A 17,520-nucleotide genomic window follows, 5' to 3' on the forward strand; every position below is an offset into this window, starting at 1 on the left:
ATAATGTAAAAGTTCTAACTTGTTGAAGATTGTTCAAAGGTAACAAGCGTAGAAGTGACAACCCTTGGAGAAAAGCTGTCTCACTTTTATTTCTGCAGAGATCTGATTACTGCTTCTGTAAGTCCTTACACAAGCACAGGGATACCTCTTCCCTCCCTTCCTTCCCCTCCTCAACTCCCTCTTCTCTCCTTCACTTCCTTCTTTTCTGTCTCTTTCAGGCTGTCTTTCTTTCTCTTAGTTTCTTTTTGTCTTTTCTTTCATTCTTTTAATTAACAAGAGATAAACAGTTCTTCCTGAAATGTTTTGTTTGGCAGTCTAGCCCTTAACCTGATACTATTTAATATTCTCTTGGAGAACAACTTAAGCATTACAGAAGTATATGGAAAGTACTCAAACTAAGTTGCTTCTGTCCTTAATTAGATAATATTTAAGTGTGTTTGGTAATTTAAAAAAATGAAGTGTAAGCAATCATTAATTAAAAGCTTGTTTTTTATTTTTTCTTCCTCTTAATTTTCTATTTCTTTGGAAGGATACAATTTTGTACTGTTGGATAAACCCTGATAGGAGCTAGATTTAATATGATGAATAATGATGTAGGTTAATCAAGTGAAACTTTATTTTTATTTTTTGTTTATTTTTGAGAGAGAGAGAGGGAGGGAGAGAGAGGGAGCAATTAGGGTAGGGACAGAGAGAGAGAGAGAGAGAAAATCCCAGGCAGGCTCTGCACTGTCAGTACAGAGCCTAATGTGGGGCTCAAACTCACGAACTGTGAGATCATGACCTGAGCTGAAATCAAGAGTTGGATGCTTTACCAAGTGACCCACCCAGGTGCCCCAATCAAGTGAAATTTTATAAACTCCTCTCACCAGCTTACCTTAGCAACAGTGCTGATTTAAGGAGCCTTTTTCTCTGACACAACTGCTCTCCCAACTTAGTTTTTTGAGCCTCCTAATCTTTCTGTCATAAAACAACTTACTTAAGGTTAACTAAAAGACTTTTTTTCCCCCCTGAAGTGATAGATACAATTTCTTCTCATGAACAGGAAGTAAATACATTTTTAAGGAGGAAAAATGTACAGATTCTAAATGGTCCAACTGTAATCAAAATAGATTTTACTACATTTCCACCAGATGGCACCCCCCTTTTGAACTTTGGAAAGATTAAAGGCTGAGCAAACCCACTATTATTTTAGAAGTGGGATTGGTACTGGAAAACTTCCAGCCAATGGAATTGAGTCACTAGAAAATAATACTTAATAAGACTTAAACTATTCTAAGGTGCTTCCAAAGTAAAATGCATAATTAAATAATATGTTTAATTTGGGAAGAATTAAGTCAATATAAATAAAGCCTATTCTGGTTTAACCTGAACTCCACAGGACTTAAGTTCCACCAAATTTTAATTTTCATATGATCTTTCTAACCAGCTCTCATTTTGAGTGCCTTCTTTAGCTTTTAAGAAAGCACAGCCACCAGAGTATATTTAGCAATTGAGTATCCTAAATGAAGATTTAATTTAATTTGTAAATCAGTCATCAACTTGCCAGTCAAAAGTTCCTAGGTAAACACTATAACATTTTGTCCAAAATCATGAGATTGGCAGTGTGGATCTTCCAAGTTAAACAATTTGGGGCCAAGTCTGCTGGCTACACATTTTTTTGTCCAGGCGCGTGGCTCCTGCATCTCTGGCTAAACTCTCACACTATCCATGCTGTTCTTCCTTGGTGGCCTTTTCCATAACATACTTTCCCTGTCACCCCAACACAATCAGTCAGTGGAAAAGCATTCTGTTTCACACTCCTGTATTCACGAAAGACTTCCATTTTTCATTTTTACTGAGTAGGATCTAAATTGGATGATGTCTTGTTTTCTTTGGAATTTTATTCATTGATGATAAACAAGCATGCTGAGAACCCAGAAACAGATCTTTGCTATTTAGAGAGAACAAGGGCAAATAAGAGAGCTCCATGCATTTGCTACAAGGCAAGGCTTCTTGTACCACTTGGTGCTCATATGTGATACATAGCCTATGTCCTGAGGTTGGTAAATTTGGTAAAGTTATTGAAGACTGTCAGGGAGAAGGGAGGGGCCCCATTAAGACTGACTGACTTAGCTGGAACTATGACCAATTTTTTATAAATGGCTTCTATAACACGTATCTCTCAGTTTGATAGTAATTTTTTCTCATTTGTGAATTTGCTCAAGGCTAAGATAATTAGTGTCTCACCTTGTGAAATGAAATGGAAAAAAATGAGAGAAAAATTTAAGGTTTTGCAGTGGTATTCTTTCTTCAACAGTTGTTATTTATTTTCTTCAAGTACAGTTCATACTTTACACAAATATCACATTATTTGATCTCTAGAAGGAAAGTACAGATGATAATATTTAATAGGCTCACAGAAGATTGATAACTATAAATTTCTATGGGAAATGTTATTTGCTAATGCCCTGATAAGAGCACCTTAACAATATGTCCACATGATTGGACAGATTTAACAAGTAAAAATACAAGATGCCCAGTTAAGTTTGAATTTCATATAAATAATACATACGTTTTTAGTATAATTATACCCCATGCAATATTTGAGACATACTTACTTTTCAAAATAACTAGTTTTATCTGAAATTCAAAATAAGTGGCTTTATCTGAAATTCAGATTTAACTGGGTATCCTGTATTTTGTATGGCAACTCTACCTGGTAGCTGATTCTTCTAGATGCAACTTTCTTCCACTGTTGCCACAAGGACTGTGGAAAAACTTCCACACAGACAAGTCTGTCAAGACTCCTCAACCTTTCTGCCAACATCTTAACTCTTCAAGAATGAACTCCTGGTCTTAAAAATGAACCACTGTAGTTTGCTGGTTTGAGGGAAAAATTCCACACTAACTTCATTTGGAGTTGCAGAGCCAATATGATAAATATCTGCCAGAGTGGTTTCTGGATTCTCTGAGGAAAGTCTTCAGAAGAAGAGCTATGCCTGAAGCTCCGTTTGGAGTAGCTCTCCAAATGTCAGTTCACGGGGTTATATTAAATAAGCTCCCCAAGGACCTCTGGGTTGAGAGTATTTAGATTAACCTTGATTTTGATCTTACCTAGCAGGAAACAGACCTAGGAAGAAGTTATCTATCATGGCGGTCATCATACTTTACCTCTGCCCTCCGTGCCTTGCAATGGGGAATGGCTGCAGAGAGTAAAAATGTATCATGTGAGTCACAGAGAGTTTGTCTGGGAAGAGTTATGAAACCAACCCCATATTGTTTCTTTTCCTTTTTAGTAGAGGAAATAGCATGGGCCTTCGGCATGTGTTCAAAGGTACATCCTGGTTCTCACATGTGTTTATCTCAGGGTAACCTATAAGTTTCTTTCAGAAATATTGCAAATCTTTCTTAAGAAAGAGGAAAAAGGAAAATTATAACATTAAAAACATCCCTTAAAACACACTTATAAATACTTAACTTTGCTTTAATATATACTTTAAAAATATCTGATAGTTATGTGTATAGCATTATATTCAGAGTTAGTTGGTATAGTGGGTATACGAAGAGAAAAAAAATCAGAATTCTTATCTTACCTGAGGTGATAATCTTGTAACAGGGGAGACTGATATATGCATGTGAATCAGTTAAGCAACACTATACAGAGAAGTGTATAAGCAAGTGCCAAAGTTGTTCATAGAAAGAACAAATATATAGTAGTTCACTGAAATCAGAAATCCATGGAGGCTTGAGTGGACCTTGAAGAATGGGTTCCACGTGAATTAATGAAGAGAGATAGGAAGCAGCATGAAAGAAGGCTGAGAACTGGCAGAAGCACTTGAGGGTCAATGAAGACCAGGTCTAGACAGAAGAGAGATTCCCTGTTGAAGCAAATATGGAGATCAATTTTCACAAGGAGAATGACATAGTAATGCAATAGGGTAAAGAATTTATACTTGGTCCTGTAGGCCATGGAGAGCTATTGTAGGTTTCAAATCATGGCATGACATGATGAAAGTGCTCTGGCAATAATTGGTAAGCTGGAGAAAAGGGGAAAAAGATGGATTTTGCACAGCGTAGGTGTGAAGTGGTTGTGCACATTCACACAGTGATAGTCTAAAAGCCAGCAGAAGATTTCTTAATGCCTGTAAATTAGAAAATGTAAAACACACACAGATGTACACAGAGATGCACATAACATGCGTGTAAGGCATACTCTTTGCTCTCTGCTTTCCAAAGAATTACTCTTCGCTTTGCTATGCAATCCCCAGGAGAGGCACACTGAAAGCTGAGTGAATATCTTACGTGACCTCTGTTCTTTGTCGTGACTGCATCTAGGTTGAGCTGTACATTGTGTTCATTCTGTGTTTTGGGGTATTCCTTCATTACTGTGTTGCAAAGGGGGGAGGTGTAGGCAACTGTAGCTCTCCTTGTGAGAATTTTACTTTTTTTTTTGAAGATTCTGCAAGTCTTCAGATTATAAATAAATTAAAACCAGAAAGAGTGGTCTCCCTTTGCTACATAATTAAAAATAATCTTCCGACTGACATGATTGAGTGTTAAGGGAAATCCTAGCTGCAGTTATTTCCAGAACAATTCCTAAAGACTTTTGGAATGCAAAACCCAGTTGTTGTATGCAAATGGAAAGTAAGCTTTTTCTTTTGTTTTGTTTTTTTGGTGTGCCTTATAAAGGAAAAGTAAATAAATCCAGCATGGTGAGGTCTCTGAAAAAGGAAATACACTGTAAATAACACACAGATTTGAAGCTTGGTTCTGACTAGTTTTTCCTGTGTTGTAAAAAATAGTTCCAGAATCCTGAGAGAATACAGAATGGGAGTAATGTTGTTCTTAAAGATCTTTGCTGTTCCAAAACAGATTCTTTTACTGCAGTACCTATAACTTGTTTTTATTATTGCTTGCAAGTTAATCTTGATTTTTATTGTTGTCTTAATTCCAGAGTCCTCTGGACTGTGTCTCCACAGTGAAATCAAAAGTAGACATTGAGGGACGCCTGGGTGGCTCAGTTGGTTGAGCATCCAACTCTTGATTTCGGCTCAGGTCCTGATCCCAGGGTTGTGGGATCTAGCCCTGTGTCGGGCTCCGCATACAGCCTGCTTAAGATTCTTTCTCTCTCTTGGATGTGAGGGCAATCTGGCTGTGACATCTGTACCCCATTGATCGCTGGTGTTGATTTGGTTGATCTGGCTGGCTAGACAGGTGTCCCCTTCCTCCCTCACCGCTCCAAGTGCATCCCTCCCGAAGCTGCGTGCTCTGTAGAAGAGGATGATCTTCTCCCGATAGAAGAGGACCTTTCGTCTGTCAAGGGAATAACAAGTAGCTGCGCTCACCTGCTAGAAACTCCAAACAAGCTCTCAAGGTGCATTTGTAGAAGGTAGGATAGTCAGCTTCCAAGACTCCAGGCACATCCAAATGAGGTGCTGCGCATGACAGTCTTTCTGTAAAGACAGACTTTCTTTAAAAAAAAAAATTCTCTCTCTCTCTCTCTCTCTCTCTCTCTCTCTCCCCCCCCCCTCCCCTGCTCATGTGTGCTCTCTTTCTCTTTAAAAAAAAAAGTAGAGATTGAAACAGTATTAATTCACATGCTTATCTCAAGTCTGATGGGTTTTGGCTAATCAAGAAGTCAGTATCTGTAATAGGGTTCTTCAGAGAAGCAGAACCAAGAAGATACATGGCTATCCAGACACCCAAGTCTGAGTCCAAGGACCTGAGAACCACCAGCACTGATGTCTGAGGGCAGAAGATACGTGTTTCAGCTCCAGCAGAGAGAGTGAATTTGCCTTTCCTAGGCATTTTGTTATATTCAGGCCCTCAACAGATTGTGTGATGCTTATTTGCATTGGTCTGGGCATTATTCTTTACAAAATCTACCATTCAAACGTTAATCTCTCCCAGAAACTCCCTTACAGACACACCCAGAACAAATGCTTTACCAGCTATCTGGGCATTCCTTAGCTCAGTCAAGTTGACACAAAATTAATCAACACAGTCTCAGTGGCCTTAGTATGTAAGTGGATAATTTAAGTATGACTCAAGTGGTAATCTTTTAGAAGAAATTTAACACCCCTTCTGTCTCCCAAAAGCATTCCTTTATTCAAATGTATATTTTGAAGTGGTGAAGAAGACATTAAAGAATCAACTAGTCCATTATTTATGTACTTGCTATTATTTTTTTTTTAATTCTTTTAGTGTTTTTATTTTTGAGAGAGAGAGGGAGGGAGAGAGAGAGCTAAAGCAGGGAAGGGGCAGAGAGAGAGGGAGACATAGAAACCAAAGCAAGCTCCAGACTCTGAGCTGTCAGCACAGAGCCCAATGCGGGGCTTAAACCCACAAGCTGTAAGATCATGACCTGAGCTGAAGTCAGACGCTTAACCAACTGAGCCACCCAGGTGCTCCATATGTACTTACAATTTTGATAAATAGTATGAAAAAAAATTATAGAGAGTTATCAGAAAACCAAATAGGAGGAAACATACATATGCTTGGGGATATCTTGAAAAAGTCATTTTTAAGCTGAAATTGAAGACGGAAAGATGAAGGACAAGAAAAAATGCCAGGCAGAGGAAACCATACATGGAAAGGACCGAAAGGAAGAAGCTGGCACATGCATAGAGAAAAGAACCATCCAAGGTTGGAGTTCAGAAAGTGTGGTGAATTCAATATATATATATTTTCACAATTATTCATTCCCTATCTGCCCTTGGATACCTTCCTTTCCTATTGACTTTGAAACTTGACCATATGGCAGTCTCTGGATAATGGGATATGAGTGGACACAACATTTTTCATGTATGAACTAAAACTTTAAATGCAATAGTATGGTGTAAGTGGGCCATCTTTTTCTTTCTGTGTGCCTCAACAGCACAGCATTCGCTGTGGATATAGGCTGATCCTTCGGGCTTTCATCCCCAAATGTGAAACAGGGGTATGAATCACGTTTTCCTTATAGCCTAAGTAAGAGTCACAGAGATTTAACTGGCTGATAAATAAATGGCCCTGTGGAGTGATAAGCCACTGAGATTTTGTGCATTTGCTTGTTGGACATCACTAGTTCAACATAAGCTAAATTACATTGAGGGAAAAAAGCCAGAGAGATATAGAAAGGCCAGACCACTCATGGAATTATAAGTAATATTAATGACTTTGGTTAATCACAAGGAAAGAGGACTTTGGCTGCCTCCTTTTAGACCTCAAACTTTCTGGTTGGTTCTTCTTTCCAGCTGGTCTCTTGGCTTAGGCAGAATCCTAAAGGCAAAGCATCCTTTGATAGGAACCAAAACTACCCCCTCAAGTAATAAGGACCACCCTGAACCAGCAAGATCCCACCAGTGTTTGACTCCATAACAAAGACCAGTTTGACCTTCACTGCCTGCCTGCAAATATCCATCCACCTTTGCCCTGCATTTTCTTTATATAAACCTGGGAGTATTTTCAGCATTTTGGAGACAGACTTTGAGACACTAGCCAGCTGTCTTCCTGGTGTTAGCCTCACTAAAATCAATTCCTTTCTTATTTCACCACCACTCATTTCTCTGCCTTTGGATTTTGTCAGCAGAAAGCGGCCAAACTTGGTCTATGTGGGACCTCCAGGGCTAGGTCCTCTTGCACCCCTGATCCCCAGCTACAACAAAAATCGTGGGAAGTCTTTGAAGTAATATGTTAGCGTAGTCAAAATATTTTTATAAGAGAAAAGAAAAAAAATTGTTCTGGCTATACCAACAACAACGACAAGAATGCAAGTAACCGTTGAGGTTATTGCAGTAAGGGAGATGATCTAAAATTTATCAAGTACTTAAAATTATCATGCTTTCTTTTAAGCACTTTACCTGTGATAGCTAATGAAATCCTCACAATGAAGTAGGCTATTTTTCTCCTGTTTTAAAGATGAAGAAACTGAGGCACAGGAAGATAAGCAATTTTCCCAAGGTTCCAGATGTATTAAATGGCAGAGCCAGGAATCAGACTTTCAACAGTCTGTCTTCACTGACTGAGTTTGCAGCCAGAGGGGTCTAGGGGAGAGATCAACTACTGTTGAGGGAAGAGACCTGGATAGACAAAAGGAGTTGAGAGATATTCACAAAGTAGAAACAGCAGGATGTGGTTATTGACTGGCTATGGGAGATGAGGGAGGAGATGTTAATGATGACTTCCGGATTTGTGAAATGGGTAATCCGCAGAGAGAGGGGATACCAGAGAGCATGAGTTGGGAGGTGAGCCTTAATTCAGCCTGTGAACTGCTTGAGGTCAGAACTGTGTTATCAAGCTTTTGCTTTATGTATTGCAAAGACTCAGTGATGGTTTATAAAACAAACGAATCATATATTTACAAAAATATATATTAAAATATTATGGGACTTTGATATAACATTTTTTGTGTGTGTGCATCAAGATGAGTTTTTCTTAAAGGTTTCTGTTGATAGAGTTCAGATTTGAATGAGAGAAAACACTCATTTTTTGTCATGCATATTTCCTCCATAAAAATAAGGTCAGTGCTTTCACTATAATTTTGTACTTCATCACTACCTCTTTTTATTAGTGGGGAACGCTAATTCCTGAGATGAAACCACATGCTATTTGGCAATTTTATTATTCATATTAGAGCAAATTTAATGTGATTCATGGTTTCAACATAAAACAGTGTTTATCCTGTAAATTTAGAGTGAAGGAACAAGCATTTACCCAGGGACAGCTTTGTGCCAACTCTATATTAACAGGTTATAACAAGGTTGTTTCATTTAGTCCTCACAACACAAATTTCAAGTGCTTTTGCCTTGGGTGCAGATTCTTCCAATTGCATTACATTTCTGGATTACAACAGTTTTTAGATCATCCTATTCTTTTCTGAGAAATTTATAGTGTTTTATAGTATTTATTACTAAGCGTGAATAATACATGTAAACTTCCTTTAAATCACAGAAATTCAAACAAATTATGCTGATATATACAAATGTGTGTGTGTATGTGTATATGTGTGTGTGTGTGTGTGTGTGTGTGTGTGTGTGTGTGTATATATATATATATATATATATATATATATATATATATGTAGGTGTCACGCCCAGGTCAGAGCCCAACACAGGACTTGAACTTACTACCCTGAGATCGAGACCTGAGCTGAGATCAAGAGTCAGACACTTTGCCAGTTGAGCCACCAGGGGATCCTATGTTGATATCTTAAGGAGCCTGGCATCTTTTAGAATCAATGCTGCCAGATTACTCTGTATTGCTGTAAAGCCCAAGAAAGATACTTGCTGTTTTTTTGTTTTAATGACACATACTGTCTCTTTATCTTTCCCCCCTTCTTGGTGGGGGTTATGGTTACCTAACTGCCTTCTGCTGAGACACTTATGCACCATCTTGAAGTGCAGAGAGCCATGGGACTGTCAGGCCAAAAGGAAACAGAGAACGGAGTAAGATTGATGTAAGGATGTCAGGAAAGAGAGAAACATTTGTGTATCATCTGTGTGTCTGAGTTGAATATGTGTGGCCAAGGTGACATACAAAATATCCAACAACCAGTGTGACAGAGCCACCCACAATCAGAGCAGCTGCATCAACAATTAACACGTAAATCCCAACCACAAGTCAGTGTTAGGGCCTTCTAGCTGAATATCAGGCTTGCAAGTAATTGGTTAAGTGTGTTATTTGTGAATTTTAAGAAGGCTTGGGATGCCTATGCTATACAACAGTATGAAGTTATTTATCTCTATAATGGGAAACACTTGATTTTAGAAGGTTAAAATGGCATGTTTTAGCAGTCAAGTAGTTCACCCTTAAAAAGGTATTTGTTAACAAAAATTAGTAATTGTATTACTTCAAGGCCTTGTGTATATGTCTTTAGTACTCTATAATTTATTCAATGTCTGCAGTCTCATCTAATCTTCACAAAAATCCTGAGAGGTGGATACAATGAGAGGTTAAGTAATTTTCCCAAGGCCACATGAATAATAGGCAGAATAGCCATGATGAGACAAAGGTCCTTTTAAAAAGAAGTGAAGGGGCGCCTGGGTGGCGCAGTCGGTTGGGTGCCTGGGTGGCGCAGTCGGTTAAGCGTCCGACTTCAGCCAGGTCACGATCTCGCGGTCCGTGAGTTCGAGCCCCTTGTCAGGCTCTGGGCTGATGGCTCGGAGCCTGGGCCTGTTTCCGATTCTGTGTCTCCCTCTCTCTCTGCCCCTCCCCCATTCATGCTCTGTCTCTCTCTGTCCCAAAAATAAATAAAAACGTTGAAAAAAAAAATAAAAAGAAGTGAAATTGTAAAAATGAACTATTGGATTTTTTTTTTAATATAAAAAATTGAATGGCTTGGGGCACCTGGGTGGCTCAGTCAGCTAAATGTCCAACTCTTAGTTTTCGCTCAGGTCATGATCTCAGGGTTGGTGAGTTTGAGCCCTGCATCAGGCTCTGTGCCATTAGTGTGGAGCTTGCTTGGGATTCTCTCTCTCCTTCTCTCTCTGCCCCTCCCTTGCTCATGCTCTCTCTCTCTCTTTTGAAATAAATAAATAAACTTTAAAAATTAAAAAAAAAATTGAATGGCTTGTGAACAACATGGGGAAGTTCAAAATTCTACTGAAAGTAAATAATAACTTTTTTCCCCCTTGGGAAATAATGGTGAAATAAGGTAAGTGTTGTCATTGTTGAATTGTGCTTATGAAAATAAATAGGACAGGACATATTTGTTAGCAAATTTGTGAAAAATGTATTTTTATCCATTGTCTGGCTGCTGATTTCTGAATACTCTTCTCCAATAAAATGAGCCATAGCCCTTGGAGAAAGAGCTGATTCTAGAGTTGGGACATGAAAAATACAAGCTGGACCATTTTATGGTATTAGAAAGTAAACAAGTGTGAGGGAAAAAAAAAAAAAAACCAAAACCAAAACCAAAGTAACTCCAAAAAACAAAACAAAAGCACAGGGGAATGTTCAAAGGACACCAGGAGCCAATCTGAAAGAGCTCCCAATGGCCAAACCGGGAACAATTAGCAACAATTGTAGTATTTACTAATATTAAACTAGTATTAGATTATAATATAAAATATAAATGTCCGTGAGTTCATATTAAATAATCAACCCATTGTTGAATAAATAAATTGAGTCACAGAGACAAATCTTTCCTGTAAATAAATTCCAAATAAAATATGTATATAATCCTCTCACTAGGAAGTGGAATTTACCACACCCCTCCACCCGCCCCCCTACCCACCAATTTGAGTATGGGCTAGAATCAGTGACTTGCTTCCAAAGAATAATGTATAAAAAGGGAAAAATAGTAACTTAACAGTGAAGAAACCTGGCAAACACCATCTTAACCAAGCGGTCAAGGTTAGCCTCACTGGTGTTAAGTCATGTTCATAGCATGTACCCCTCCCCGCCCATATGGTTTGAGGAAAGGGACTCATCCTTTTTTTGATATAATCTTACCCAAACTCCTAACCTCAGCCTCATTATGAGAAAAATGTTACAAAGACTCAAATTGAATGACGTTCTATAAAATATCTGACAGAACTCTTCAAAACTGTCAAGGGGATGAAAAACAAAGAAAGACGGAAAAACTGTCACAGACCAGAGAAGCCTAATTAGAGATAGGGCAAAAGAATGTATTATGGAATCCTGGATTGGATACTGGAATAGAGATTGAACATTAATGGAAAAAAATGGCAAAATCTGAGATTTGGTTAATAATGTAGCAATGGTGGTTTCTTAGTTTTGACAAATGTAACATAGTTAAGAAAGATGATAAAGTAGGGGAAACTGAGGCAGGGTATATGGGAACTATGTGCTATCTTTGCAACCCTTCTGTAGCTCTAGAATATGAAAAATTTAAAAAGTTTAATAAATGCAAACTATTCATTTTAAAGAAAGCTCTTTACATGTTGCTTTATGTATGTGTCTGTACATACATACATTCATGTACATGAGTATGCATGAATATCCATCATTAGTTCAGCATATTATTGATAATTCCATAATGTTGAGTCTTAGTGACCACTTTTCAATTTAATGTTTGTTATAATTTGGTCATTTTTATGTGTTCAGAAACCCACATGGCTTGTATGTGCATGTTGTCATACATATATTTTCACATATGTTTATTTTCTTTTTTAAAAATATTTATTTATTTATTTTTGAGAGAGAGCATGTGCACATGAGGTGGGGAGGGGCAGAGAGAGAGGGAGAGATCAAGTGGGCTTGATCTCATGAACAGTGAGATCATGGCCTGAGCCTAAATCAAGAGTCTGTCACTTAACCGACTGAGCTACCCAGGTGCCCCCACATATGTTTATTTTCATTCGGCTGTCAAAGTGTTTTAAATGACAGCTTTTTTGAGCATTCAAAACCCTTCTTTTTAGGGACAAAAGCCAATGGTCAGCACGAACATATATCTGCTTTTATTTCCTGTGATGATTAACAGGGAATCACTGTTTCAAAAGCTCAATACCAGAGGCTCTGTAGCTAGTGCTGATTCTGGTGGGAGTAAAGAGCCTTCTGGGAGTTATAATGGGTAGGACAGGATTTTTGTCTTTCAGCAGCAGTGAAGCAGCATCAGATCAAAGATTTTACACTCCTCTAGAGCCCTCAGACCTCATCCAGATCTGTTGATGATCAAATCATGAAGTCATCATAATGGCAAATAGTATCTGTTGCTCAATGAAAAATAACTTGGCAAGTATCTATAGTGATATGAATAACATGAATAAAAAAGTTTTAAAAGTAAAACTGGCTATTTAGTGAAATGAGAAGAGAAATGTGGAAGGCCAGTATTTTCTGCAAAACTTTGTGGTTCATCAATTTCAATTTGGTATTTGTTGGAGGGAAAAAACAAGAAAGATGTGTTGAGTTCCCTACTATTGAACTAAGTCTATCAATAACATGGTTGTTGCATAGCTTTGATATCTTTAACTAACCTGGCCTGATATGAAGAAGCTACTAATCCATTTTTCATGTCTATATAATTTCAAAAATGACTTAATATTTTATTTATATTCCAAGGTTTTTGCAGTCAATTCCCCTGTCTTTCAGACTGTGTGTTTGTAAGATGCCAAATCAAATGTAAATTCGGTGAAAAAAACCCCAAACCCAACACATTTGTCCTGTTGTTGGGTGTTGTGTTGACAAAATGATGTGTTGATTGATGATAACTCTTTGTTCCAGTCTATTGAATAGTTATGTAGACACAGCCCCTTATCTTGCCAAATGATGGTTTGGGGAATTTTTTCTTAACTTGAATTGTTAATGTCTATAATGGAGATATAGAAAATTTTGTCATAATGCCAGGTTTCTTGATAATTATGGACAAATTCACTCTAATCATCCTAATATGTGGAAATATCCTAATAATTTGTTAACTTTTTCACTTTATATTCAACACTTTTATATTGATTAGATATTCACACATTCTTATATAAAGCACTAAGTAAAATAAAGCTGTGAAAGGAACTAGTTTTCTTAAAATGGAATAACCAAAATTTTTAAATATACAGAAATTAAAGCATTAAAATCCATCATTACAACAAAAATGCTTCTCCACTGGGAAAATTGTCACTAAACTGAAAAGATGCATTCCTAATTGTTAATTATCAGACCTAAATGAGCTGCTAACAAAAATGTTAAGATTAGCTGCTTTTGGTTTCTGATTTTACCTATAATAAGATTTCTCTTTTTTTATTCTCATTTTTTTAAAGAAAACTAATTCTTTGGTGAGAAATGTCTTCTCTGAAGAATATTAACTTCTTTCCTGAGGATGTATGGGCTCTTAGATCTTATCCTTAACATTCCTACTCTTGAAATTTAAGGCTGATGAGATACAATTATTTCAGATCCAAACTCTCTGTACCACTGAGCTGTGTGGGACAACGTTTTTGTGAGGCAACTATGCACAGTATGGGGTCTTGCACATTTAACTCTGGAGAAGGTGTCCACACACTCTCCCAAGTTTAGTAGAACCACTGGAATAAACATTTGCGGGTAAGAATAAGGAGAAGGGATAGAATGGAAATTTCCAAGGCTTTGCTAGCAATAAAATCTTTTATTTAACAAGGACGTTTTCCAGAGTTATCTGATTCTTGGATGTAATAAATTCTCTGGTAGGATTCTGTGGAAAATGGTTTACAGTAGTAAGGGATTGTGTTAATGGGCTTTGGAACAATGACAATAAAATGTTCTCTCTTCTTCTCTCTGTCTTTGTCTCTCTGTCTCAATCTCTTTTGTTTGTCCCAAGTATAATCTTTGGTCAGAATTCTTGGTCCCAAATTTCACCCCTGAGTCTGTTTTGAGAGTGGGATTAGTAGAAGCTTATTTTATTTATTTATTTATTTATTTATTTATTTTTTTGCTTGCCTTTTTGACTGTATGTGAATAATTCTTGAGGCAGTATACTTTAAAATAGAAGATCTTGGTTCTATGTGAGCAAGGTAGCTTTTTCTTTACTTTTTCAGATATTGTTTTTTTTAACACCTTGAAATCTATTAAAATTTTTCCCCCAGAAATATCTTTTTTAAAATAAAAATAGATCACACCAAGGATCTTGTAAAGTCATGTCTGAGGAACTCAAATGGAAGTGTCTTGAGTCCTCCTCCTTGGGAATATGAGTAAGAGAAGGAACAAAGGATGAGTCACTTCTGTCATCCAAAAAATTGAAAACATACTGAATATTTGCAGAACAGCAAATGTCATTAAAATTTCCGAGTATATGTAATGGAATGTATCTGCTCTCATTTTCAAAATAATATACATTCATTACATATGCTTAGAAAAAACAGGAGAGGAGAAAGAAACTATTCAGTTAAAATCTCACAGAGATAAATGTTAATATTTTGGACTTCTACCTAAAATTTGTTTTCCACAAAATTCTTTAATAGTTTCAACACGTATACCTCTAAAATCCTAGAAGAAAAATAATATTAGGATAATTTGTTTTGTTTTCAAAAGTAAAACACATGCTCTACTTTATATCTTTATCTTTGGTTTTGTGCTTCTTTGGGAGTTATTTTTCTTTAAAGGTGGATTTTTACAGAAGAATCATACTTAGAGTTTTCTAAAGCATACTATTTCTTTAAATATAGGATTTTGAATATCAATTTAATATGTATAATAAACTTGAAGCTAAGAAGAAAGGATTCTCTGATATTTGTCTTTTTTTTTTAATTTTTTTTTCAACGTTTATTTATTTTGGGGACAGAGAAAGACAGAGCATGAATGGGGGAGGGGCAGAGAGAGGGAGACACAGAATCGGAAACAGGCTCCAGGCTCTGAGCCATCAGCCCAGAGCCTGACGCGGGGCTCGAACTCACAGACCGCGAGATCGTGACCTGGCTGAAGTCGGATGCTTAACCGACTGCGCCACCCAGGCGCCCCATGATATTTGTCTTTTTAAGAGGAAGGTAATGATGAAGCAAATTAACATTGAGAATGAAATAGGCCCGAATTCTGTATCCACATTCATTATTCAGGATTATTCCATGGGCTTCAATATTTTGTTTAAGAGATCCTCATGAACCTTAGACTTATGTGCATTAAGAGTTCAGCTTTTTATGTTTTAATTTTTTTTTTAATCATCAGTGTGAAGAATCATTGACCCAAGACATCTATTACTTTTCTTTTGGGGAAGGTAGAGGAGGAGGTTAGAGGAGCAGTAACATGCTGTGGAGTCCAGCCCTTTGGTCCAGTTACCATCATTTTTTTCAGTGACCACAAATTGAACTTCTAATTGTAGCCAGCTCTCTCACAATACTTGTTTTTGGTCACACAGGGAAATAAAATGAGGGTGCATGAGTCACTGTACGTTCTTGAAAGTTACTAGCAAAACAATCTTCCTAAGGAGGGGCAGTGGTGTCATCTTTATCTTGAAAGAACTCACCTCAAATTATTGAATAATGTAGCGAAACTACAATAAGACTGCGATAATATGGTAAAACTACATCTCAGTTTAATCCAGGGTTTAGCTGTATCCTTTCTTATAGCTAGGATCTACCACAGCAAAGTAATAGACATTCTGGAGTTTACTGGATACCCCTGAGAATTCCAGCTGTCAGCAGCAGCTTGAGGCTCCGGTACCCAAAGCCCAGCTGCTAGCTGTCACTTTGAAGCACTAGTTTCGAGGTGGAATTAGTTGAAAGAAGAGAATGCTTTTGACTAAGGCCAGAAACTTTCCCCTCAAAAAGATGTGCAGAAGTTGTTCTATAGAGTAATAGAATTTATTGAAAAATGCTTCATGGAGGAGCCTGGCAAACCATGCCAGAGCCTTCCCCCCTTCATGTCTCTCAAGACATAGCCTTCAAAGGAGAGGCAATCTTGAATTTAAGAAGGTCTGTTTCTACACAGGCTCAGAATGTGCTGTGCAGGACAGCCAGTGGGTAGCCTCCTACTAATGAATTAATTATTAGCCTCAGGTGATATATCAGGTGATATAATTATTTATAATTGGATAAAACAGCTACCAAAGAGAGTAATGGAATTGTCAGAGTGTCACGAATTAATTAGAAAGAAGAGGCTCAGAAAAACTAAATAATGATACCCATTTCGATAGTGTCTGTTGAAAATAAAGAAATGCAATCAAAAGAAAGTGGCTGAAAAGTTCTTTGTTCAAGTATACGTAGAATAGATATTTCCTAAATTAGATGAAAATATATGTATCAGTTTCCATTGTCTATTAGCCTGGAAAAATCAGACATATCACAAGAAAGGAAACGTCAGACCTTTGAATAGGCTAAAACCCCTTCTATTACAAATTGGGTTTTTATTTTAAATCAATAGATTTTTTATTTTTTAGTATTTTTTTAATATGAAATCTATTGTCATATTGGTTTCCATACAACACCCAGTGCTCATCCCAACAGATGCCCTCCTCAATGCCCATCACCCACTTTTCCCTCCCTGTCACCCCCATCAACCCTCAGTTTATTCTCAGTTTTTAAGAGTGCCTTATGTAGATTTTTTTAAAGAAAAAAGGAGAGCAATAAAGTTGGTCTTTTCTGCTATGAAATACATCTTCCCATACTGTTGTTTTGAAAAATTGAAAATTGTTTTCCTAATATACTTAGTAAATTTTTGTTCAAATTTAATAATGAGAAGGCATCTTTTTTCCCACCACACAGCTGTTAGCCATTAAAGGAATGAACTTTGAACTTCAATCTCTAAAACATGTGCAAATATTTATATATCTGCAACTTAGGAAAAATGTTTTCCCAACACTGTTTAACAACAACTTTTAATCTCTGCTTTATTTTTATATTATTGTAACATTTCAGGTGTCTCTTAAGACACAGTTTAAGCTTCCAGTTTATCATAATATTGTGTCCAGTCCAAATCTGAAGTAGCTTAATGGTTACAGATCATTTAGTCAAAGCTGCTACTAGGTATTTGATTGTTTATCTTTTTGGGAATTTTCTTGTTATAGCTTTACTCTCAAATAATTATGAAGTATTATATCATCAACGGAAAATTTGGCATTTTTATTTGAAATAGAAAAATTTGAATCACACAATAATCTTCATGTGACTAAAAAAGCAGCAGACATGATCCATTAGGATC

The sequence above is a fragment of the Prionailurus bengalensis genome, chromosome B2 (genome assembly GCF_016509475.1).
Source record: "Prionailurus bengalensis isolate Pbe53 chromosome B2, Fcat_Pben_1.1_paternal_pri, whole genome shotgun sequence".
NCBI lineage: Eukaryota > Metazoa > Chordata > Mammalia > Carnivora > Felidae > Prionailurus > Prionailurus bengalensis.